Raw genomic sequence first — 12,791 nt, forward strand, 5'->3', positions numbered from 1 at the left:
TGCAGCGACTCCTTGTCTCAGAGTTCAAGTAGCTGTGCATTAAGGGACTAATGGTATATAAAGTAAATATCCAAAAGGAAGCTTCAGGAATAAGGTCAAAGAATAGGGAGATCGCCTTTATTTCTACTTGGAAGAGACGATCATTCAGTTTTCCAAGTTTTGGACCCTATTGGGCCATACTATTTTTAGATAATACCACAGAAAAGAACGAATACTTGGCTTGGACTCATTTCCCTCGTTTGTCAGTCTGGGTCCTTCAAGACTCAGCTAAGACACTTCTTCTTCTGGGATGCCTTTATGGACATGGTCCAGAGAAAGATAACTTCTCTTTGCTTAGAGCTTTCTATCTTAGCATTACCATAGTGTTTTATAATTGCTTGTCTATGTGTCTGTTTTTCCTTAAATCTATTAGTCATTTTTCTTTTTCTTTCTTTCCCTTAAATCTATCAGTCATTTTTCTGTCTTCCCTTTAATCTAGTCATTTTTCATTTCTATGGCCCAGCATGGTTCGTTGTGTATGTGTGTATGTCATATCATATCACACTATATTATACTATACTGTGCTATATTTCATTTCATTTTAAGGTTTATTTTATTTTTGTAGATTTTTAGTTCATGTATCCTTTTTCTACTAATTCTCCCTAATGAGGTATTTGTATTTTTCTTGTTGTCTGTGAGATCTCTTTATGGAGGAGAATATCCTTTTGCAACAACTCCTCCCTTTAGAGATCACTAAAATGAGTAGTAGTGGTTGAGCATCCCTCCAAGGAGAGCAGTGGGAATGAGCAGAAGGGTTTCCACTGCTGGCATAAACAACCCACTGTCACCAAAGAGGCTTGACTGACCCTCACTCTACACATATCTAGTTTCACCTGTCTTTTTTTTTTTAATTTTATTTATTTATTTGACAGAGAGAGAGATCACAAGTAGGCAGAGAGAGAGGGGGAAGGAGGCTCCCCGCTGAGCAGAGAGCCTGATGTGGGGCTTGATCCCAGGACCCCGAGATCATGACCTGAGCTGAAGGCAGAGGCTTAACCCGCTGAGCCACCCAGGCGCTCCTCACCTGTCTTTGAGATAGATGTGAGGCGAGGATATGAATAAAATTAAGAAATGATTTGGATTTGAGTAACTCTGGTATCATATTCTCCCTCACTACATTGCTAAATCTTTATGGGGAGAGATTATATCATTCTTCTCAGTATGACCAGTGCTCCTGTGCTACCACATTGTTTGGTACATAGCAAGAACTAATTCAATGTTATCTAAATATTAATCAATCAGTAATCAGCATTATGGAAAAGAAAGGGACTTCAGAAATTATCCCATGCAGAATTTCCTAAATTGTCTCTGTTTTCTTCGTAGTAATATCATGACATTGTACTTACTGATATCCAGCACATACATTTTTCTAAGGATTCATCATATTCATTAGCATACCAAAGGCCCTGAGAAGTTCTGCAGTTTAGAAACATTTTATTCTGTTTAATCTGGTATGAAATGCTCTTCCCTCCCCCACTTTTTTTTTTTTTTAAGATTTTATTTATTTATTTGACAGAGAGAGATCACAAGTAGACAGAGAGGCAGGCAGAGAGAGAGAGAGAGAGAGAGAAGCAGGCTCCCTGCTGAGCAGAGAGCCCGATGCGGGCCTCGATCCCAGGACCCTGAGATCATGACCCCAGCCGAAGGCAGCGGCTTAACCCACTGAGCCACCCAGGTGCCCCCTCCCCCACTTTTTTTCTTAATTAACAGAATGGTAATGTTGTGCTCAAGGCTATTGGGAAGAGCAATTCTGTTCTAATCAATTAATATAGCAGAATATTTAGTGAGCTAGTTAAGCTTCTCCCAGCTGGTTGATAGCAGAGCTGGGGCTAAAACCCAGTCTCTTGAGTTGCATTTCAGTGCTTTTTCCCACTGTAAGATGCAGCAATTGTCATTCAGTGGTAATGATTGGTGGCACTGCTTGGAATGCCTCTGCTGCTAAGGGAAGGAGACTAAAGAGAAAGAAAACATCAGCAGCACTTTATGGAAAACTTTTCAAAGAGACACACATCATCCATATTGTACTTTAAAAAATTTAGGAATGAGAGAAAATTATTTTCATTTGCAAGTTTAATATTAATGAGAGTGGCATATTATTTGAAGCAATGCCAATTGCAAAGTGCATTAGAAAAGGGGACCTGAGGGGCGCCTGGGTGGCTCAGTGGTTTAGGCCTCTGCCTTCGGCTCAGGTCATGATCTCAGGGTCCTGGGATCGAGCCCCACATGGGGCTCTCTGCTCAGTAGGGAGCCTGCTTCCCCCCTCTCTCTCTGCCTGCCTCTCTGCCTACTGATGATCTGTCTGTCAAATGGGTAAATAAAATCTTAAAAAAAAAGATTACTAGGTATGAAATACATTGAGGGTACGGGAAGGAAAATGCTTTCACCTGATCTGACTAGGAAGTGGTTGAAGCCTGAATTAAAGTGATAGAAAAAGAGTAAAGACCTGGGAAATGTATGGGGAAAAAAATCCCTAGAAAAACAGCAATAATAACCGGCTGCTATTTAAAAAAAAAAAAAAAAAAAAGAAAGAAAAAAAAAGAAAAGGGGACCTGAATGTCTTATTTGAAGAAAAGAAAGATAATTTAAAGGAAAGCTAGGTGATGAAAGTCTAAATCGGACATGAAGTCTAGGATGAGAGCTTGGCTGGGAACAAATTTTCAGTTTCCCATGATCCGTAAGAAGCATAACAAAGTAGAACAAAAGACCCAAATAAAGTCTTTTTATTAGTTTAAAAAATTGAATCTACCTGTTTGAAGAAAATTAGAGGAGGATACTATTCATTGAATGCTTCTTTTAATCATATATCATAATCTTATTTTACCTAATTGTCATAAGACATGTGGAAGATGACCATTATCGTCACCCCTTTTTACAAATAGGTAATTGAGGCATAAGAAGGTTAAATTTCTATAATAGTCATAATTTGGAAAAAATACAAGATCCATTGAATCTTAAAGTCCAAGTTCTTTCATCATTCCATGGTACATATACTAGTTTTAGCTCTCAAAGGAAAATACTGAAACAAAGACCTTGGATCTTTGAGAATATCCAGGACATGTGGTCCAAAGCTTCCATTCTGAGTCTTCAATGGAAGGGTCTGATGGTGCTCAGGAAGCTGCAAAGTCTGTATCTGGGGGTGAAGATGCAGCTTCTTTAGGATCCAAAGGCTCTGCTTGGGTCACAACCTGCAAGGTAGTAAACAAAAACAAACACAAGGGAAAAACAAAAGCAAAAAGAAACTAGTCATCACAGGGAAGGAAGCAATTAAACAGAGGCAGATTAAAAATTTTTTTTCTTCTCAACCTTTCTCAGTAAGCAGAGCAGAAAGTTGTCATAAAATATTAGGCATTTCAAAGGAAATTTAAAAAAGAATATTGACAGTTAGGTGTAGGCTAATCAAATGGCCTTTACAACAAGTCCACAGTTTTCCCCTAGAAATGGCTCAGTAAGCCAGTTTGTATGGTGACTGCATTTTGAAGCAGATTAAGGCAAATATCTTAATAAAATATGCACAGTATCTCTTTGTGCTTTCAAAATAAAAAGAGATGATTAGTGTTATGCTAAATACCTTCAATAATGCAATTTTTTATCTCTGCATGTGGAATCTTTTGCCAGTGATGAAAGATTATGCTATTTTCTGAAATGGCCTTTCTCTTTTCATCCATCCAGATGACAGGATAATAAGACAACATGTGGTGCGCACAGTGTCTCTTCCCCTGTCCTTCGTTGTCCCCCATCCTCCCTGCCCACTCAGCCACCTTAGTTACTTCTTAGCCCTTCCCCTCTACGTCTGTCTCTTCGATATCAGACTCTCAAAATCCTCTTTGGGCCCACCATGCCTGCCACTTCTTTGCTGCTATTACATCAACTCACCTTTCCTAATGGGTTCAGACTGTCACACTGTTCCACTCTTACTTGCTGTCCTCCTCAACCAAGTTTCCCGATCAGAAGGAGCTAAACAGCAATTGGTGCTACCCTAGGTCCTGTGCATTTTAACCTTCCTTCCCCCTTCTCCAACCCGCCGTCCTTCCCTCTCTTAGGTTCTTACTCCCACGAGCCTGTGCGACTCCCACTGTCTGCTTTCTTTTCTCTTCTTTAGGCTTCTAGCCTCTGAAGAACAGAGACCGTGAAAGCATACTGAGTAGGGATCCTATTTGATGCCAACCATGCAGCAGTGGTTAATTTTGTAGTTATCTAAAATTATTAGTTAATTGAATGTCTCTCCCTGAGGTAGCTTCCTAAGAAAACATTCATGAATATCCCTCCACATGCCAACCAGTCTCAGGCACCCTTGGACAATGACAACTAGCAGGGCAGACTGAACTCTACCCCCTCAAGCAGGGAGTCTCAGTTCCCTACCCTTTAAGATCTCTCCACCAACGTAGGCTGTCTGCACAACCCTCAGCTGAGTGTTTTTATACAACATGTACTATGTACACCACCCTGGCCTCCCTCTCTGCCATTTATTTGATATTTTATTGAACTTTCAACACAAAATAGCATACAATTGAGAATGAAACTCTTGCAAATCAGCAAAGGAGGAGGATTGTGCTGGTTTTCAGAGGGCAAGTTTAAGTTATAGAATTAGATAATTCAAATGCTTTTGATTTCAAGTAACAGAAAATCCTGACCCAACGTGGTTTAAATAATAAAGAAAAATGTATTACCTCACCTAATTGGAGGTTAGATTTCAGAACCGTTACAGTGGCTCAACATCATGAAGGACCTTGGTTCTTCATTTGTTTCTTTGCCTCCTCCTTATGTTAGCTTTGCTCTCAGTTTGTCTTGCCTTAGACTGTAAAATGGCCGGAGTGGTTGCAGAGATATCAAGAGACAGCAATGCTCAGAGACAGAAAGGGTCTGGCTCTTCCAGGGCCTCCTTCTGTGGTGTGAACAAAGATTTTTCTAGACCCTCCCCCAGTAAAATCACCATGACTTGGCCTGGCTACCAGGACCAGCTACCGGTTACAATTTACCTTTGGAGCTGGAAATGAGGAAAAAGGTTGGACACCTAAACAACTCCAAGGATGAATCTTAACTGACTCAATGTTGTTTGCCCATGGGAGTCGTGATACATTATTGCTGGTTCCAGAACCCCAGTTCTGGCAGCTCTTCTTGCTACTTCTGCACCCTTCCTTGGTGGTCCTTGGTGGTGCACCTTGGTCCTTGGTGGTGAGAAATCAACTTTGCTGCCACAAGACCCTGAAATGGGTCCTGAAAATCCACTCTGTGGCTGAGACCCGATCTATGTGTACCTCTCAGGCCGACAATGTCATCATCCTATTTCTGTTCCATCCTCAGTAGCCTTGTCTGCTGAGATACATGATGTTGCCATTTTTCTCTTATTGTTCCATCCCTCCCTGAGGTTCTATTCAGGAAGAGAGGCTCTGATCTCTACTCTCAGATTCTACAATCAATCTGGACATTGTATTATCACTTACTGTCCCCTACCCTTACTCCTCTCCCAGAGCTCAGTCCAAATGGCACAGAGTTCAACGAGTATCTAAACTCCCTTTCCTCTGAAATTTCCTTCATACTCCCACGGTCTTACTTTGAGAATCTCTGTAAAATCTTATTGATGTGAAGTCATGCTCTGATTTATCATCATTTTATTTGTACCAAATTCTTTCAGCACCTAATCTTATGAAAGTCAAAGTGCACATAGGTATATAGGAGAAGGAGCACTTAAGACTGAGTGGCAGAATCTTAGAAAGCTTTATGGGGAAGGTTTTTGAGGAGAGATCTAAAGGATGAATAGGAATTTTCAGGAATAGTAAGGTAGGGAGTGGTTTTGATTGACATTGCCCAGATGATTAATGCTGTTGAGCACCTTTTTTATGTACCTATTGGTTACTGCATGTCTTTTTTTGGAAAAAAAATTCTGTTTAGGTCTTCTGCCCATTTTAAGTTGGATTCTTTATTTTTTTGTTATTGAGTTATAGGAGTCTTTAAATATATTTTGGATATTAACCCTGTATCAGATACATCACATGCAAATATTTTCTTCCATTCAGTAGGTTGCTTTTTCATTTTTTTGATGGTTAGGAAGTTCTTGCTCTTCTCTAAAAGAATACTGACAAGACCGCACAATATGTTAGCAGTAGGAAAATGGCAGTGATAAGTATGATAAAAAAAGAAGTTCTGATAGAAATTGATAACTGATTCAATATAGAGTAAAGGAAAGGAGAAATTTAGGGTGATCCTCAAGTTTCTGGCTTCAGTAAGTGGACATTTGTGTGCCATCTTATATGACAATAGATATCAACCATAGGTATGCTTCTGAACATATTGAGTTGGGGAGGTTTCCAGGTAGAGTAGAGTCAAAGGCATCAACATTGGACATAAGGCTCTGGAAAGGGCAGCTGTAAATTTAGGAGTCCTAAGTACCAAGATTATAATTAGACTCATTAACACATATATGATTGTCCAGGGGGAATATTTAGTATGAGGAAGGGAGGGGATGATTGAGGAAACAGAAGAGAGGGAGCCTTGAATACATCTACAGTAATGATTGGACACCATAAATCTGTCCTGCAGGACCATCCGCAGGACCACGTGTTATCTGCAGTGGTACTAAGCAACCCAAGTATAGGAAGGGAGAGGGGTATATAGGCTTCTTTAATTTCACCTTCAAATCAAAAACTTCTTAATCTTCATTCTTCCTTTTATCTGTGCCTGTCTTTTTGCCTTGACTAACTCATCATCCTTGCATTTACTCCTAGCGTTTCCAGCATTTGCAGGAGTCCTCACTCATTGACCATATTCATGCTTACATTGTTGCATTGTTCTCTCCTGCTGATTTCCTCTCCTTTTCCTACAAGATCCTGGCTCTCTAACTTAATAAAACACTTCCAGCCTCCTCTTGCCGTCCTTTGTTCAAATCTGTTCAATCCCTTATGTTATAACCTTACTTGTTTTATCTGTTATGGAGAGGGGGGATGTTAAGATCTCTGACTATAATTGTGAGTTCATCTATTTCTTATTTCAGTTCTGCTTCATGTATTTTAAAGCTCTGATATTAAATATGTAGTGTGGGAGGAGATCACTGAGGGGACACGGCTATTATCATTATTTTTTGTTTCAACAATTATCTTTAAAAAAAAAAGACTAAAAAGTAAGAAAAGTTTCATTCTTAGGAGTTTATTATGTTTTATATGTTCATCTTGAGTAAAACAAGAAGATCTTCAGGGACCTTAAATTAATATGTCCACATTTGCTGCCTCAATTTTATTTTTCCTTTCTGATGAGACTACAGTGTTAATTTGGTAGGAAAAATTTTCTCAACTCTCTTATCAAATGACTGTACACCTCAGTTTTGTAATTTTCTTTTTTTTTCATTTTTTATTTTATTTCTATTTTTTATTTTTTCAGCATAACAGTATTCATTATTTTTGCACCACACCCAGTGCTCCATGCAATCCGTGCCCTCTACAATACCCACCACCTGGTGCCCCCAACCTCCCACCCCCCACCCCTATCAGTTTTGTAATTTTCAATGTGTTGCAGAAGTAGAAAAATTTCCTATGAATTGTGAAAAGTATTTTATAGAATAGAACATAAAGTAACTTCCCTTGTTCATTTACATGTTGGGTATTCCTTAATGAATCAATTGATGATTATAATATTATTTTAGAAATAAAGTATATCATGCTGAAAAATATAGCATAATTTTACCTATATTTATAGAGATATTATATGAAATATAATAACCTGTCCTGTATTTCCTACTTTGCCTGAAAAAAAAAAAAAAGAAATCATGTTGACTTGTGCACAAGGTAGAAAACTACCTGTTGTTTTATTTGTATTCTTCTCTTTTTCTACATTTCAAAAATATGATTGAAGTTACTGTACATTTTGGTGAACTGAAATAAGAAAGAGATCCTTCAATGTAAGTATTTAATCTAAAAGAATGAGAACAAACTAGAATAGACAGCACATGGCTTGAGAGTTTATATAATGAAGAAAAGAAAAAGAACTAGTGAGCCATGATTAAGAATAAGTATGACACTTAAAAATTTATGAAAATATGAATAATGAACAGAGAACCTTAAAGTAATTTAATTTTTTTAAAAAAATTATTTTAGTGATAGCTGTATGATTTATACTGGTCTCTCTGATGCATACACAACTACTGTCAATGTAGATGATGATGGGTTTTAAAAATTTCAAGGGGTGCCTGGGTGGTTCAGTCAGTTAAGTGTCCAACTCTTCATTTGGCTCAGGTCATCGTGATCTCAGCGTCATGATCTCAGGGTTATGAGACTGAGCCCCGCATTGGGCTCTATGCTCAGCAGGGAGACAGCTTGAGATTTTTTTCTCTCTCCATCTCCCTCTGCCCCTTCTCTCCCGCAACTCTCTCTCTAAAATAAATAAATCTTAAAAAATATTTGTTTAAATAATTACTCTCAAACACCTACTTTTCATAAATATTCTTGCCTCATGCATTTTGTCATACTGTGTAGCACTGATAAAGAGAAGTGACATTTACTATAACAAAAGAAGCATATCTGGGGTGCCTGGGTGGCTCAGTGGGTTGAGCCTCTGCCTTTGGCTCAGGTCATGATCCCGGGGACCTGGGACTGAGGCCTGCATCGGGCTCTCTGCTCGGCGGGGAGCCTGCTTCTCCCTCTCTCTCTCTGCCTGCCTCTCTGCCTACTTGGGATCTCTGTCTGTCAAATGAATAAATAAAACCTTAAAAAAAAAAAGCATATCTGTGTGTGTGTTATAACATGTATGGTTATTACTAGGTTCTAAACAAAAATAGAATCTCTGTGACATGTACATTTCAGAAAAAGCTGTTTGGTATTTTTTAATTAGTTTAAAAACTCACCTCATTTGTCAAGATTGTGCTCACTTCGGCAGCACACATACTAAATTTGTCAAGATTATTACAGGCTGCATGGAAGATGATTATACAGCACATAATTTGCACTATAAATATTTGCATTCAATCTACCAACAACATTTCCAACCCCTGACATAACTATAAAAGGATACTAGTCTATCATTGGGCATCATTTTTTTATACAGAAAGAATGGAGGTAAAATAAGTGCTTCTCATTATATATAGGATAATGTTCAAATGTTTTTAGAAAATGGGATTTTAAAAAAAAAAGAAAATGGGATTAAAAATTCACTGGAAAGAGAAATAAAGATAATATAAAAAAAGATCAATATAATAAAGCTGTTCTTTAAAATTATTAAAAAAGATAAACCTGTGGTGATATGGAGCAGCAGAGAAAGACAAGTAGCATTAGAAATGACAAAACATATATGGATGTGAATCCAGCCGAGGTTTAAAAATCAATTAAGTAACATTAAAAACAATCTTATTCCAATACGTTTGCAAAGCTAAATGAAATTTATATACCTCTGGAGAAATGTAACTTACCCAAGAGAGTCAAGAAGAAATATAAAATCTGAAAATGCACATAGCCATTAAATAAATTAAGAGTTAAAATTCCTTTACAAAGAAAACACTAGGTTCAGATGCTTTAATGATGCAGCACCATCATACATTCAAGAAACAGATGATTTTAATTGCTTACAAGGTTTTCTGAAACACAGTAAAAGGAAATACTCCCTGTGATTGATTTTAGGTGACTTTCTCACTAGCTTTGGCTTGGATGTGTGAGGATCGGTCTCAAGGAGTAGCTGCTCTTCAGGCTAGTCCTGGAGTGAGAAGACATCTAGAACTCAACGGAGCACAGCCTAGTGCAGCTTTGCTGAAGGTGATCTGCATACCCTGGGCAAGAAGTAAATATTTCATATTTAAGTCATTTCAATTCTGCAGGCATTTGTTACCAAAACATAAACTGACTATATACTTCCCTACTCATTCTAAGAGATGGTGTAACCTAGAAACATTAACCTGAACAGGATAGTAGAATAACAAATATATATATATATTTGTTATATATATATATATAGTAAAATTTCATTCATGCTTAAAGATGCAAAAATCCTGAATTTGATAATAGCAAACTTAGTGATGTTTAAAAAAGATTGTACCTCAAGTGAGCTGGAATTCAAGGAAGGCTTAACACTGGAAAATCTATAGCTATCATTCATCACTCACATTACCAAATTAAAGGGAGAAAATCATATGAAATCTCAAAACATGCAGAACATTTAATAAAATATAACATTTATTCATATAAAAAAAACTTCTTAGTAAAATAGGAATAGAATGTAAACATTGTTGTCCATGGTGAAGCATATAAAAAAGACAACCATACTCAATATCACTGCTTCTCTTCAACAGTGTGCTCAAGGTCTTAGTACAGCAAAACAAGATAAAGAATTAAATAATTGTGGAAGAAAAACAAAACTGGTTATATTAACAGTATGATTACTTCCATAGAAAACCCTAATAAAGCCTATAGATAAATTTCTAGAACTAATACCAATAAAGGATGTCTGGACTCCCAGTTTTCAGTCTCGCATGTAAGGAACTTAGAAATCATCATTCCAGACTAAAAACTACTAAAACTGAGACATCAGTTCTTTTTAGGTCCATCACTGAAGTGAGTTTACCTGGAAAACTGCTGCCCCCCCCCCACCCCAAACTGGAGAGATAGCCAGGTGAAGACAGAGAATCACAACTTATCAGAACAGAAGCCCACAAGCAGACATTTTCACAACAACCAGTATCAGGCTAGGAAAACCTAAACTGTAACTGACAAATTGCTAGAGGCTCAGAAAGCACAAGTGTGAGGGTATAAAAGTCAAGAGGGGCCCAGAAATAAAGAGGCTCTCACACTTTTGTGTTTTACCTCCAGGACCTCTAATAGTTCCTTACAGTGAATAAAGGAGAAAAATCCACCACCCCCACACCGTGCTTCAGGCAAGGGGAGGGTAAATGTAACCATTTTGAAATATTCAACAGGATTCTGTTCTCCTTAACAAGGCCTTCCCTCAAGAGAAACTGTTTTACCAGAGTGTAATCTATTGGGGTTTTATCAGTGTCTAACCTACCCAGAGAAGGAAAATACTGATCTTGAGCTCCTCTAACCTTCCATGTGGGGGAAGGGAAATACCCAACCAGACCCCACTCTAGCCATCCCGTCCCACTTAAGGGGGATTAAAAAACTGAGAAGCATTTATGGAGTTCACAGCTGACAGACAAAGGCAGACTAAAAGACCAAGACCTAACATAGGGCTATATAACACTTCCGCTCTCCAGAAATGTCACCAGCACATAACTAAAAGTATACTTACTAGAGTGTACCGTGTCTGCTTTTCAGCAAAAAGTTGCAAGGCATACTAAAAGCCAAAAACACAGTTTGAAGAGACAGAGCAAACATACAGAACGAGACTCAGATATGGCAGTGATACTGGAATTGTCAGCATGTGAGTTTAAAACAACCATGATTAATATGCTAAGGGCTCTAATAGAAAAAGTAGACAACATGCAAGAACAGATGGGTAATAATGTAAGCAGAAAGATGGAAATTCTAAAAAGAACACAAAAAAGAAATGCTAGATATTAAAAACACTAAAATAGAAATGAATAGGGGCTTCAATGGGCTTATTGGTAGACTGGACCCAGCTAAGGAAATAATATCTGGGTTGATATATCAATAGAAACTTCCAAAACTGAAAAGCAAGGAGACTAAAGATTGAAAAAAAAGGAACAGAATATCCAAGAACTGTGGGGGCAAGTATAAAAGGTATAATAATATATGCATTTTTTGAATACTATAAAGTAAAGGAAGAAAGAAAGAATAGTTCCTCCTTTTCTCAACGGCTGAGAATTTCCCCCAATTAATGGCTAGACACCAAACCACAAATCCAGGAAGGTCAGAGAACACCAGCAGGATAAATGTCTAAAAAAGACATCTAGATATATTATACTCAAACTTCCCAAAGACCAGAGATTAAAAAAAAAAAAATCTTGAAACAAGAGGAAAAAAATACCCACAGGGAAACAAAGGTAAGAGTTACATCTGACTTATCCTTAGCAAACATGGAAATAAGAAGAGGGTGCAGTCAAATATTTAAAATGTTGAGAAAAATAACCCCCCCGACGTAAAATTTTATACATTGCAAAATCATTCTTCAAGAAGTGAAGGAGAAATAAAGACTTTATCAGACAAACAAAAATTGAGGGAATCTGTTGCCAGCAGACCTGTTTTGTAAGAAATGTTAAAAGAAGTTCTTCAGAGAGAAGGAAAATAACATGGTTTGGTAAAAGATCTACACGAAGAAAGAAAGAGTATAAGAGAGGGAATTAAGTGAAGGTAAAATCAAAAAAAAATTTCTTGTTCCTAATTAATCTAACAACAATTTGCTCAAAATAGTAATAGCAACAATATATTTTATTATACATGTATATAGATGATACACGGGACAGGAGGGAGGAATTAAGAATATTTGTTTTTAAAAGGTACTTGCCAGGTGCCTAGGCATCTCAGTCGGTTGAGTGTCTGACCCTTGGTTTGGCTCAGGTCGTGATCTCAGGGTTGTTAGATCAAGCCCAGCATAGGCCTCTGTACTCAGCAGGGAGTCTACTTGCTGATTCTCTCCTTCTGCCCCTCTTCCCTCTTTCACATGCTCGTGCACGCTCTGTCTCTCAAATAAATAAATCTTTTTTAAAAAGGGCACTTGCTGGGGCACCTGGTTGGCTCAGTGGGTTAAAGCCTCTGCCTTCAGCTCAGGTCATGATCGGAGGGTCCTGGGATCGAGGCCCGCATCAGGCTCTCTGCTCAGCAGGAGCCTGCTTCCCCCTCTCTCTGTCTCTGCCTGCCTCT

At 38.0% G+C, this 12,791-nt stretch overlaps 1 long non-coding RNA gene across 2 annotated transcripts in view; it reads left to right on the plus strand.

The window, feature by feature from the left end:
• Positions 1-9,744, plus strand: part of LOC125097494 (uncharacterized) — a 49,723-nt gene extending 39,979 nt beyond the window's left edge. For both annotated transcript variants that reach the window (XR_007126539.1, XR_007126540.1), the window contains exon 3: positions 9,639-9,744. This is a non-coding gene — a long non-coding RNA (uncharacterized LOC125097494). The remainder of the gene's footprint in view (positions 1-9,638) is intronic.
• The last annotated feature ends 3,047 nt before the right edge of the window (positions 9,745-12,791 follow it).

The sequence above is a fragment of the Lutra lutra genome, chromosome 4 (assembly GCF_902655055.1).
Source record: "Lutra lutra chromosome 4, mLutLut1.2, whole genome shotgun sequence".
Classification (NCBI taxonomy): Eukaryota; Metazoa; Chordata; class Mammalia; order Carnivora; family Mustelidae; genus Lutra; species Lutra lutra.